Genomic DNA, 14463 nt, shown 5'->3' with positions numbered 1-14463 from the left:
ATTTTAAGATTTACTCTAAAGCTGTTGTAACCAAGATAGTGTGATATTGGCATAAGGATAAACAAATAGGTCAATAGAGGACATAAAGAAACTAGAAATAGAACCACACATATATTCTCTCTTAATTACCATCAAAAGCACCATGTCAGTTCAATAAAAGAAGTTTTTCCAATAATGGTTCTGAAACAATTTATAAACTTTATGGGGGGGAGGGGGATAAATCTCAATCCTTACCTCACTTTATACAGAAAAAGGTGAGATGACTCATAGACCTAAATGTAAAAAATAAAAGCTCAAAGCTTCTAAAAAAAGATAAATAAGAGAATATATTTGCAACCTTGAGGTTGGTAAAAATTTCTTAGACTGTACACACACACACACACACACACACACACACATGCACACACACGCCAAAAAACAGCAACCATAATTGGTAGATTGGATTTCACCAAGACTGGTAGAAAATATTTCCAAAACATTTATCTGACAAAAGCTTTTATACAAAATGTATAAAGAACTCCTGTAAGTCAGTGATTAAAAATACAAAAATCCAATGTAAAAAAAATGGGCAGAAGCCTTGAAAAGATACTTTACAAAAGAAAATAAAAGAATGTCCAGTAAGGCTATTGAAAGGTGCCTAACATCATTAGCCATCAGAGAAATGCAAATTAAAACACAAATTAATTGTAGTAAATTAGCAATTTACTACAATTGCTAAAATCAAAAAGACTGATGTTATGGACTGAATGGTTGTGTTCTCCCAAAATTCATATGTTGAAGCCCTAACCCCCAATGTGATGGTGTTTGGAGGTGAGGTCTTTGGTAGGTAATTAGGTTTAGAGGAGGTCTTTGGAGTGAAACCCTCATTATGGAGTTAGTGTCCTTATAAGAAGAGGAAGAGAGACCAGAGCTCTCTCTCTCCACCGCATGAGAACACAGCAAGAAAACAGCCTACTGCAAGCAAGGAAGAGGTCCCTCACCCAAAACTGGACCATGCTGGAACCCTGATCTTGGACTTCCAGTCTCCAGAACTGTGAAAAATAAATATCTGTTATTTAAACCACTGAGTCTACAATATTTTTTTTATAGCAGCCAGAGCTAAGACAACTGACAGTAACAAATATTGTTGAAGATTTGGACCATCTGGAACATTCATATATAGCTGGTAGAATATACAAATGTTGCAATCACTTGGGAGTACTGTTTAACAGTTTCTTGTAAAGTTAAATACTGTGCTCAACAATTCCACATCTAGGTGTTGACCCAAGAATGTTCATATGAGCCTGTTCACAACAACCTCAAACTGGAAACCAACACAAATATTGATCAATAAGAAAATGGATAAGCAAATTGTGGTATACAACTCAGTAATTTTAAAAAGATGTTTAAATTACAGCTGTTTGCAGCAACATGGATGAATCTCATACACGTTAAGAAGTCAGACAAAAAAACTGTATGAGTCATTTATGTTTAGCCCAAGAATAGGCAAAACTAATCTATGCTTTTAAAAATCAGAAAGCAGGGGTGGTAGGGTGAACTGATTGAAAGGAATTTTCTGAGGGAAGGAAAAATGTCTATATTTTTATTTAGTGATAGTTACATGGGGTTGTACAATTACTGAAATTGATCATGCTGAACATCCAAGGCTCTGTGCATTTTATTGTATATAACTCTGTGTCAATAATAAATTAATGAACAAATAGATAACTAAAATTTCATGCTGTTGACTCATTTTGAAACAAGTTCACCTTCAGGATATAATTCCTAAGCAGTATTTCTCCAAATGAGTAACACAGGTTACTTGTATAGAAATAACCTAAGGGCTGTGTTAAATATTAGATTCCAAGTGCTTCCCCACAACATATCAATCAGAGTAAAATGTACTAATATTGAATATATCCAAGTGTATAAATATACACACATACATGTTTATGTGTGTATACATACTGATGTAAAACCAGAGGAATTTTAATAATAATGGCTACATTCTAATGTTATTACATTTGATTAATATTTGATATTACTTGCTACATTTTAATAATTAAAATTGGAGGAAAATAACATTATTTGGCCTGTACATCCAACCTACCAACAGCTTATTAAAATAATTTTATGAACTTCCTATTCTATGAACTTCTCTTCCTTCCTTGGTGGAGGAAGAGAAGAAACACGGGAAGAAAGGATATAATGTAACTGGCATTATGTTAATATGTTCTTTTATTACTTAGTTTTCAGTTTTATATCATGCAGATAATTTAAATATCAAAGGTTCCTGAAGGCTTAAAAAAAGAAAGAGTGGTCCCATACCCTACTCTCTCCCTGTCTCTGGCCTATCACTTTTTATTACTTTAGCAGAGTTTTCAGAGGGACTAAAACAACTCAATACAGTTTGCTATGTTTAACTAAAAGTCATGTTATATTTTCTAGTTTAGATAAGTGGTAACCATCATTATGCACCATTATTATGCTGGATAAAAATTGATAGTAAGAATGTGACCCTAAATGGTTTCTTTCTCTCTAGTAGCTTTCAGTGCCTCTCTGAGTGCTGTATGAATGGTGTCCCTGTGTGTCTCTTGCTGTGAGACTAAAGGAGTTCTCTAGGTCCTAATATTTTGGTGGAAAGAGGGCCTTTCAGATTGAGCTCAGTATTCCATTGGTCAGAAATAGTCAACATTTGTTATTCCTAACTGCCTGATTAGAGTCAGCCTGTCAGCACAGCCCATCAGGGCATTTGGGGACACCAGAGATGCTCTGTCACATAAATTACTTTCTCCAGTTTTACTTACCTGCCTTCATTAGTTCAATTTAAATCACTGCCAAACTGTATTGAACAGGCTTCTTGCTAGACTTTAAAATCCCTGAGGGTAAGGATTCTTTCTTCCATACCATTTTAATCTCAGGGTCTAGTACATGCTATGTGCTTAGTAAATAATTGTTGATCAACGCACTTATCAACAGAGCTAAAAACTGTCCTGTAGTGTATCCCCACAAAATTGTCTGTCCTTGCCATTAATCTTTAACAGAGATTTTCTACAGGATACGAATCCATTCTATTTTCCTCACTTGTAGTCTGTGTCTTTCCATTTGACTTCAGAATATCATGAAAGAAGTAAGCCCTTTCCTGCCCACCCCACCAGGTGTGTTCCCTTGCTGGGAACTGTGGACTCCAGGAACACTGAATTGCTTATAGTTTGTATGCCCATGCCAGAATGTGTACTGCCTCCTTGCCTTTGGTTATGCTCCCCTCTCTGGCTGGAATACCCTCTCTTCATCCACATCCATTCTTCTGACAAATTCTTACCTTTCTTTTGGCATCCCCTCTACCTGAAAATCTTCCCTGATCCCTGGCCCTAGCAGTGTAAACTTCTCTCCTGGGTGCCTACAATATCACACACCCCTCCCTGAAATATCACTCCCTGAAACTCTTCATATCATGCTACATTCATCTGTAGCATGTTACACGTTATGAATCTGTTTCTCATTAGACTGTGAGCCTATTAAGCATAAAGAATGTATTGACCTCTATATCTGCAAAACACACAGAAGGTATTTAATTCATGTGATTTGAGAGAATGAGTTCTGTCAAATGCTGAGTTCACATACAAAGTGCCTATGTTACTGAACCAGACTTGGGTCCCTTCGCCCACACACAGTAAAGCCAATCTACTGACACCAGGTTGTGGGGGAGGAAAGTGCAGCGTTTATTGCAGGGAGTCAAGCAAGGAGAAAGGGCAGCTCAAGCTCGAAAGACCCAAACTCCCCAGTCGCTTTCAGAGAAGGGTTTTTAAAGGCAAGGTGAGGGAGGGGGCTGCAGGGTGCATGATCAGCTCCTGCACAATTCTTGGATTGGTTGACATCAAGGTGAAGTTTCAAGCATCATCAACCTTCTGGTTTCAACCAGTCTAGGGTCTATGTTCTTGCAGTCATCAGTTTTCATCTGGAGAGAGTCTGCTTCCTGTAAAACAACTTAGGAATGGGTTCCAGGCCTTTATCTATGTCTTTCAGGGAACTGTGAGTTTGGTGTTTCTGCTATGTGGCGGGTTTATAGTCTAAATTGGAGGTGGGTTTATAGTCTGAATTGTTACTAGCCCAACAGCTATCCTTTGTTTCTACATCTTCACCTTTCCCAATCATTAACTTTTGAGTCAGCCTTTTGAGACTCAAGGGAGGCTTGGGAAACTAAGGCAAAAAGCTTTTATTTCAAAGGAAGGGGACACAAGGATGTGTATACGGTTTCACCCACAGCCTCTCACACATCGCCAGCCAGTAGTGTTAGGAAGAACATCAGATCATTTCTCTTTTTAGGTGGTTACTCACTAATTTTTTAATACTAAATTCTAGAACTTTGGGAGTAGAGTTGACATTAACATCACCAAAATCTGTTTATGACTCTTTCTACTGCTTTTGTTGGGGGAGGACATTTGCCTCTTTCTATTCTTCTGGAATCTCTTCCATTCTCTATATGAAGTGTCAAGATTTGGGGCTAAGATGGTAACTGTGAGTAAGGAAAGGAAGGAATAGTTATGGAAATATTCAAATGAGCAGCAGTACCGCCTGTGCATGAGTCTCAAGAAGAAGCAAAAGGAGACACAGACGCCTGCAAAACACTGAGTCTGACAACGTTCTGGGACGAGGAGACTGACCAACAGTAACCTGCCCATAGCTTTAGCCCATGGAGACAAAGGGATGTTATTTCAAGCAGAGTCCAGAGCATTAGCATGAACCCCAGACAGGGACTTAGCTTTGAAAGAACTGGTCAGGCAACACTAAGGGCTGAGAGCTGAAGTTGGTCACTTCCTTCTCTTTCACTTTTTGCCCAGATGCCCCTCTTTTTCGAAGCTTTCATCTAGCTGACTGCTACACACCCTTTGGGTGTCAACAAGACATTTGTTTAGAACTTTACAGTTCATGAAGCCCTTTAACATCAACTGTCTCATCAACCCTGTGCAGTAGATATGCATTTCCATTTTAGAGTCAAGGAATCTGAATGGTAATAAGGGGCAGTATTAGGGGTTTAACATAGGTATCGTGATTCTGTGTTCATTCAATTTCTGCTCTTCAATGCTATGTCAGGTTCTCTAAGAGACAGAAGCATAAGACATGGCATTTTGACCCCAGTGGGCTATCATCTTACTGGGGAAACAAACATAAAATAAATCAAATGATTAGAGAATAAGTCAATTGTGTGCATCAAATAACTATTCATTAGTAGGTATATAACAGTATGTTAATATAGATGGTTATGTAACAACCTGCCACATTAAATCCAGTATTTCATTTGAGAGAAGAATTATTTATTTGTTTGTTTGTTTATTTTTATTTATTTTTGGCTGCACGACTTGTAGGATCTTCGTTCCCCAGCCAGGGATCGAACCCGGGGGCCCGGCAGTGAGAGTGCTAAGTCCTAACCACTAGACTCCAGAGAATTCCCAAGAGAAGAATCTTTTAAATATTTATTCAGTCTCAGTGGCCAAAGACATAAAACAATACAGAACTGGAACATTTGTAGAGATTATTATAGGACTTTTAGACTACATTTGACTATATACAGGACCTGTATCTTGAGAAACTGAATTTCTTCACTTAAAAAAAGTAAGTATTTTTTCCTTGCCTATTGCCAAATAAAATAAAGCATACGTATAAAAGCTCCATAAAGTCAGCGTGGATATAAAAAAAAGAGAAAAATAAGCATATTTTTAAAATAATGTATCCATTTTATGCATTTGAGACTGAAATGAGAAGATGGAGTTCCTGGTGTGCATGATGGAAATATAACTTTACTATACAAACTTCACGTTCATTGATTTTTTTTGTACAAAAAGTTCACTCTTTAATAATAGAAAATAAAAATTGATTTCAAAAGGGAGTCATTTAGTTCTCCTATAGGAAATCACTTTGACCCTGATTTAAAATAATTTTCAGAACAGAGTCCCCTCTAAAAACATGTTTTGCTTTTTGAGGATTAGTCTTTTCCAAGCAGGAGGTAAGCAGAATTTTTATAGAATAGTGTTTGTGGCCAAAAAAAAAAAAAGGCAGTTTGGGGATTCTTCTCAAATCAGCATTCTACCTCAGGACCTCAGCCCTCAACAAGGTTGCATAAAAATAGGTTTTAGTCTTAAAGACATTTCACCAAATTCCATAGTTTTTACAAACAAAATATTTTTTTTTCTTTTTTGTCCTCTAAAATTCCATAGTTTTTACAAACAAAATATTTTTTTTTCTTCTTTTGTCCTCTAAAAAATAAAAAACAGCTTTGAATCACTCTTCCTGGGTTATTTATACAACATCTTCCTTCTGCTTTCTGCCACCCAGGAGATGAAGTCTCTATTTTAGTTGAATAACAGATTCTGAATTAGAAGAGCTTTACTACAAACAAGAACAAAGAAGGGAGGGAATGTTCTGTAAGAAAGGGCTTGTTTTAGAGAGGGAGCAGATAATTCATTTGACTTTATTTGTTAAGTTAAGCTATTCCTTTTTTCTTCCAAGGAGGCTGTATAGGAAGTGCATAAAAGTCTGGAGGCCTATCTCCAAGAGGAGAAGAGTGAGTCATCAAAGGCACCCAGTTGCGTGTGGGAATCATCAGTAGGGGTGGAATTATCAGGCCAAAAACAACTGGGCATGGCTCAGTTTCTGGAGCTGTTTCATGTCAGGGTTAACTCTCACTTCAAAGAAACCCAGCAGACGGGAAATGAAAGTTCAAGACATCTCCCTTTGAATCTGTTTTCAAAATGGCTCATGCAGTTTGCTGTCTGGTATCTTCGAAAGGCATATTTCAAGGTTTATCATTACTATTTGCCTTTTATCGAGAGCCAATATTATGCACCGAAGATGCTCGTGTACATATAAATTATTATTCTTCACTTATGAGACTGGTGATGATAACATTGTTGTCCTTTGGAGAAGTATACCTAGAAAACTTGATGACTGCCACACATCCTACATAGAAGACCAAGTCCAAATCAAGTAGTTAGAAAAAGGATAAATAAGAGATGAGAAGACTTTCAAGGAAAGATATAAGACCAGGATCTGGATACAAATTTAATGGAAGGGAGAAAATGAGCATTTCAAGGAAGAAGAGAGAAAAACAAGGACTTCCCCCACCCCACACCTGCTTCCCTCCCTTGTCTACAAAGTCAAATAGAAATAAACAGATTGTCTCAATTGAATCATCTGTGCCTTCTTGGTAAACAGATCTTCATCGTGTAAAGAAAACAAAAACCTCTCTGATCAGTTTCAGACTCTGAACCTTGGACTTTTTCTGGTCCTCAGACCTTGATGGGTTAATTTGTTCTGTCCTCTTTGCTGCCACACATTATGCCAATAGCTGATAATCCAGATTTAACTAGGCCCTGTGATGTGAACATGACACTAAAAACAGAGGTCACCCTAATTGTAAGCAAATCCATTTTATCTAGTCCTATCCTAAAGGAACCAATGTAGAAGAAGTTCCCAAGAGGTATCTCATAGCTCAGTGAAATAAAACAAAACAAAACAAAACAACCACATTAAACAGCTCTCCTTGCTCTTTCTGAGTGGGGAGACACTCTTACTCTTTTCTTTCAGATATTCCAGTCCCATGACAATTCTTTCTCAATGTAGCCTGGCTGGCTCTGCATACAAACTTCATCTCCATTCTGGGCTCCAACAGCCACTGGACGAAAATGGGGAAAACCATGGCCAAGGAGATTCTAGCATTTACAAAGTCACAGGCAAGCTCCTTGATATAATCACTTTGACTCATTCAAAGTGTCTTGCTATTATTATTTTGCACAACTGAGTTAAAACATTCTTTCCTTATGGTAAATATTTTATAATGTTAATTAAATTTTCATCTAATTTTGAATAGTTAATACAGTCACATGTTTTAAAACTAAAAACATACTAAAAAGTCTAGAGTAAAAATTCTCACTCCCATCTGAGGCTCACAGTTCTGCTTAGTTCATACCCTGCTGTACATCCCCATTGTCACCCTCAACAAAGTAACCCTTGTTATTTAGTTTCTTCTATGTATATGCAGGGTTTCATTACACAATAAATATAAATATTTATTATTATTGTATCCAAAAGATAGCATACTTCATACAGTATTTACATTTTCCTTTTTTTAACTTAAAAATAAAAATTAGATACTTACATCAAATTATAGAGAATTCCCATATTCTTTTTATGGCTCCTTTTTACCTATTGGAATGGGTGTACCATCTCACTAGTCACCTACATAGGGACATTTAGATGGATTCCAGTCTTAACTGTATTGCAATGAATAATCTTGCATATGCTTTATTTGGCAGTTATTCAAGTACATCAGTAGCCCAAATATTCAAAGTAGAATTTGGAGCTAAAAATATATGTATTTGTAATGTCTATTAATATTGTCAAACTGTCCTTCATGGGGTTGAACTAATGTAAACTCTCATCAAATGTAGCAGAATACCTATTTCCCGCAATCTCACCAACAGAATGTATGGTCTATTTTGGGATTTTTATTTATGTGAAATTAAAAATATATATATATTTCATTACAATTTTTTTTTTCATGTCTTTTACCATGAGTGAGGTTGAGTCTCTTTTTATAAGTTTAAAAGCCATTTGTTTAGATGTCTATTCAAATTTTTTGTCCTTTGGGGGCAAGAATCAGTACTTTTTCTTATGGATATTTAGAGTGCTTGAAGTATGAAAATTAGCTTTTTTTCCAGTAATATGGGATGTAACTATTATTTCTGAGCTTATCATTTGCTCTGGTGTTTATTTTGCCCCATGCATTTTTATTTTTATGTATTTGAATTTGTCAATTTTTTTCTTTTTTGACATCTGGATTTTGATTCAGAAGGTAGAAAGGCTATCTCCATTACAGGGTTATAAAGGAATTCTTAGATTGCTTTTTTTAAAAGATTTTTTCTGGCTATTTGTTTACCTTTTCAAATCTTTGGAATCAGATTGTACCATTCCAAAGAAACAAAGAAACAAAATAAATCAATAATTCCTTTGCATGTGATATTCAGTTTTCTTAATACCATTTATTGTAGAGATTATCATTTCCCCATTATATGTTCTTCATACCCATATAAAAGATTAGCTGACTGTATATGTGTGCGTTTATTTCTGGCTCTGGATTCTGTTTCATTGGTCCATGTGTCTTTTCTTAATGCCAGTACCATACTGTTTTGATTACTATAGCTTTGTAATAGAGTCTGAAATCAGGAAGTATGATGCTCTCAGCTTTGTCTTTTTCTCAAGATTGCTTTGGCTATTCAGGGTCTTTTGCAATTTTGTATAAATTTTAGGATTGTTTTTACTATTTCTGTGAAAAAAGCCATTGAAGTTTTCATAGGGGTTTCATAGGCATACATTTCTTTGGGAAATATAGACATTTTAACAATATTAATTCTTCCAGTTTATGAACACAGGATATCTTTCCATTTATTTGTGTCTTCTTCAGTTTCTTTCATTGACATTTTATAGTTTTCAGTGTACTGGTCTTTTACTTCCTAGGTATTTTATTATTTTGATACTATTGTAAGTAGGACTGCTTTCTTAACCTCCCTTTCTGTTTTTAAAAATTAATTAATTAATTTTATTTATTTTATTTTTGGCTGTGTTAGGTCTTCGTTTCTGCACACAGGTTTTCTCTAGTTGTGGCCAGCGGGGGCTACTCTTCGTTGTGGTATGCAGGCTTCTCATTGAGGTGGCTTCTCTTGTTGCGGATCACGGGCTCTAGGCACGCGGGCTTCAGTAGTTGTGGCATGCAGGCTCAGTAGTTGTGGCTTGCGCGCTCTAAAATGCAGGCTTAGTAGTTGTGGCACACAACTTAGTTGTTCAGCGTCATGTGGGATCCTCCAAGACCAGGGATTAAACCCATGTCCCCTGCATTGGCAGGTGGATTCTTAACCACTGCACTACCAGGGAAGTCCTTAATTTCCCTTTCTGATAGTTTGTTGGTAGTGCAAAGGACCATAACTAATAACTGTATGCTGATTTTTGTCCTGCAAGTTTACTAAATTGATTAATTCCAACATTTTTTGGTGGAGTCTTTAGGGTTTTCTATATATAAGATCATGCCATCTGCAGAGACAATTTTACTTCTGCCTTGCCAATTTGTATGCCTTTTATTTATTTTTCTTACCCAATTGCTCTGGCTTCTAGTTCTATGTTGAATAGAAATGGCTAGAATGGACATCCTTGCCTTGGTCCTAATCTTAGAGGAAAGCTTAAAACTTTTTTACCATTGAGAATTATGTTAGCTGTGGGCTTGTCATGTGTGAACTTTATTATATTGAGGTACATTTTTCTATATGTAATTTGTTGAGAGTTTTTATTGTGAAAGAATATTAAGTTTTGTCAAATGCTTTCACTGCATGTATTGAGAGATTTTGAATCCTTTATTCTGTTAATGTGGTGTATCACACTGATTGATTTCATATGTTGAACCATCTTGTAACCCAGGGATAAATCCAACTTGATCATGATGTATAATCTTTTAATGTGCTGTTGAAAGGAGTGAGACTGAACTCCTATTTTATACCACATACAAATTAACTTGAAAAGGAGTAAGAACTTAAATGTAAGATCTGAAACTGTGAAACTCCTAGAATAAAACATAGGGGGAAATCTTGATATTGGTCTTGGTAATACTCTTTTTGGATATGACATTAAATATGCACACAACAAAAACAAGAATAAATAAATGGGACTACATCAAACTAAAAAGCTTCTGCATGGCAAAGAAAACAATCAACAAAATGAAAAGGCAACCTGTGGAATGGGAGAAAATATTTCCAAACCATGTATCTGATAAGGGGTTAATATCTAAAATATATAAGAAACTCATACAAATCAACAACAAAAACAAAATCTTATTTAAAAGTGGGCAAAGAACCTGAATAGACATTTTCTAATGGAGACCTACAAATGACCAATAGACACATGAAAATGTGCTTAACATCACTAATCATCAGGGAAATGCAAATCATAGCCACAATGAAATATCACCTTACACCTGTTAGGATGGCTATTATCAAAGAGACAAGAGGTCTGTTGATAGATAAAAGGATGAAAAAAATGTGGTATGTATATCTATATATACAAGGAGATGTTATTCAGCCATAAAAAGAAGGAAATCTTGCTATTTACAACAACATGGAAGAATATGAAACACATTATATTGAGTGAAATAAGTCAGACAAAGACAAATACATATGATCTCACTCATACATGGAATCTTTTTTTTTTTTTTAAAGTCAAATTCACAGAAACAGAGAGTAGAATGATGGCTGCCAGGGACTGGGGGGTAGGGAAAATGGGGAGACCTTCATCAAAGCTTACAAACTTTCAGTCATAAAGTGAATCAGTTTTGGGGATCAAATGTAAAATATGATGACTATAATTAGTAATACTATGTTCTATACTTGAAATTTGTGAAGAGAGTAGACCCTTAGTGTTCTCACCACACACACACACAAAAGTGATGACCATGTGAGGTAATGGATGTCTTCTTAAACTTAATGTGATAATTATATATCCTGTTTTATTCAGTCTTTATCCAACTTGGGGACATATTCCTTCTTTTTTATGTTCTGGAATAGTTAGAATAGCATTGAAAAATCTGTCTTTTAAAGGTTTCATCAAATTATCCTCTAAAATTTTATATGGGTTGTTCCATAAAAACTTTTTTCCTTTTAAAATGACTATTTCAATTTTCTCTCTACTTGAGTCAGTTTTGGTAAATTATTGTGTTAGGAAATTATCCACGTCACTCAGGTTTTATGTCCATGTTTCAGATGAAGAAACTGAAAGTGACATGTATTGATGCAGTGAGGACTTCAGGCCAGATACCTCTTCCTCCTAGGCGTCGGTTATATTGTTGATGTTGTCTTTTTTAAAAAAAACCACACTATTTCCATTGTAACAGTACTGTGAAGAGTAACGAAGTGATGCAGGATGGGGGCAGTTTAGAAGGGTGGTGAGAAAAAAGGCATTTTAGGTAAAGCAGTTAGAAGGAGCACATGCAATACAGGCAGTGACTAAGAAAGGACACAAAATTAACTTTGATGTAAATATATTCAATTAATAATAGAAATATGAAGAGCTGGAAGCAGGGTTTAGAAGTTAAAAAAAGCATGGGGCATATCTAGAAACAGCATTCCATAGTAGAAAAGGAAATAATTAAAATTAATTTTTGTTTAAATATATACATTAATGATAGGAATAGGAGAAGGTGGAAACATTTTCTTTTCCACCTATAATTTCAACAAGTTTTTCCTCTTTCAAAAGCTAAAAGCATTTTAGAAAATAAAATTCAATTTGCAAGTTTCTTCAGTCATTTATATTTGTAATGAAAGAGGAATAAATATGCCCAATAAACAAATTTTATAAACCACAGGATGTCCTTACGGGGAAATATCCTTAAATTAGCCCCTATACCAAGTACTTCACTAGTCATATTTTTTTTCTTTGGAGGCAATCTAAAGTTTGTACATAGCATAAACTTAGGAGTTGAAGAAAAGTTCTCAAACCTATAGAATGACTTAGCAAATACAGGAAGAGCTAGAGTTTCCTTAAAGAAAAAGCTGCTAAACACCAGAATCAAAAAAACCACACTAGAAAGACAATTATACTCCCCAGAGAAATAACTAAGGAATTCTTCAACATAAATCATATAATGAAAAATAATTATTCAAAAGAATGGAAAAATTAAATCCATACAAAACCAGAATAATTAAAATCTACATAAGGCGGTCAGAAGAGAGGAAACAATTAGTTGTATAAGACATACAATTTTGAATTCTACTTTCATTCTAATACTTAGCACATTATAAAGAGAGGCCTATTTTCCTTTGTTATTTTCCTTTCCTTTACTGCATCACATTTCTTTCTTCAGAGCACACATGATGTTATTTACCTTATAAGATTTAAATTCAAGGAATCTTCCCTTTCAAGAAACTTGTCTTTGTCAAGAAACTTAGAGTTGTCCTTTCAAGAGCATTTTCCTTTTCAACTATAATTTAAAATTGTTTTTAGAGAACAATTTTCTAGAACTGAGAATGCTTGTAAGGAGTTTTAGAAAGACGCTCAAGCACTGTTTAACTAATTCAAATACTTAAGCACTAAAATCTAGAAAATAACAAGTCAATCTTGTACAAGGGAGGAAAATATAGTATAAAGGATAAAGAATAAAACCAGATAAAGATACAGAACCTAAAGATGAAATCAGATTAGAAGTTAATATTTCCTTTTCCTCTATCTAGTCAATTCAATGCCTCTGATTTTAGGAAATTAATAAAATTTAGGATAAATTAGAATCATTTTCTTTGGAAGAGAAAATCATCTAGCAAGAACATAGCTAGCAAAGGGCAAATTTTCAGTTCCAAGGGCTGGCACTTACAACTATACACAGTTCTAATCACATACATGCTAACAATAAGGAAGAGGTTCAATCACTATTTCTTAATAGTGGTAATAGAAGTTATTTATTGATTCCTGATGAAGTAGCCTACAATATTTTCCTTTTGCTCCTTTGGAAAGAATTGTAATTACATAAAATCCATGATAATGTATTAAAGATCTCATTCGCTACTCTACAGAGCACTTAGAACAGGGTAACATTACTCCGTACATAGCAATTAGAGTGCAAGTAATTAGTGTCACTTACTGTGAGAAGCAACTGATTAATTATGTTTAGACAGTGTTGCTGAGAGAAAACTCAGAGCCTACAGCTTCTAAATTGCATGCTCTGCCATTCAGCTAATAGAACACCTCTGCTAGCTCAAGAATCACTCCATACTTAATTCAGCCACACTCCTTGGCTTATTATACAGGCACCCCTGAAGTTCTGCACTAATGCTATGTTCATGAAATGACTGTGCATCAAAATTACAATGTGATTTTCCCTCTGTCACATTAGGAGAGCTGTGCAGCTACAAACTTCTGGGCTCAACTCAGTGGGCAGTAATCTATTTCATCATCATAGAAACAATATCCTGGCACCTCCAGCACTTAGGCAACTTTCTTCAATTAGGAAAATGAGAATCGCTCAAGAGTCAAAGGAAGAGATGTGAATACCTTTGTCACCTTCTGTGACAAAGGTGTTGTTGTGTTGTTGTGTTGAGAAGGCATTTTTTTAAAGGGTCCAACATCTCATCCCTGCATTTTATTAAATTCTCATTTACCCTCCAATCTCCAGTCCTGCATTCCCAAGTTGAATCTGATAATCACCCCTCTTCTGTCATCTCCATGTTTATACCACACCAGGGTGGGAAGTGAGGCCAGATGGTTATTTGAAAATGTCTCAGCCGGCTTTGCAGCTGTTCCGAAATTTGTTCTTAAGGCTGAGAAAGAGAGAACCCATCTCTACGTCTGCTGTGGGCAGGTGCAGCAGTGGGCGGTCCAAGGTGAGCATTTATTCCTTCTTACAAATCCAGTGAGTTCTCTACGAGGAACAGAGACTGACCCACCAGAGTTAAGGAG

The sequence above is a fragment of the Physeter macrocephalus genome, chromosome 6 (assembly GCF_002837175.3).
Source record: "Physeter macrocephalus isolate SW-GA chromosome 6, ASM283717v5, whole genome shotgun sequence".
Classification (NCBI taxonomy): Eukaryota; Metazoa; Chordata; class Mammalia; order Artiodactyla; family Physeteridae; genus Physeter; species Physeter macrocephalus.
Note: the sequence above shows the minus strand (reverse complement) of the source record.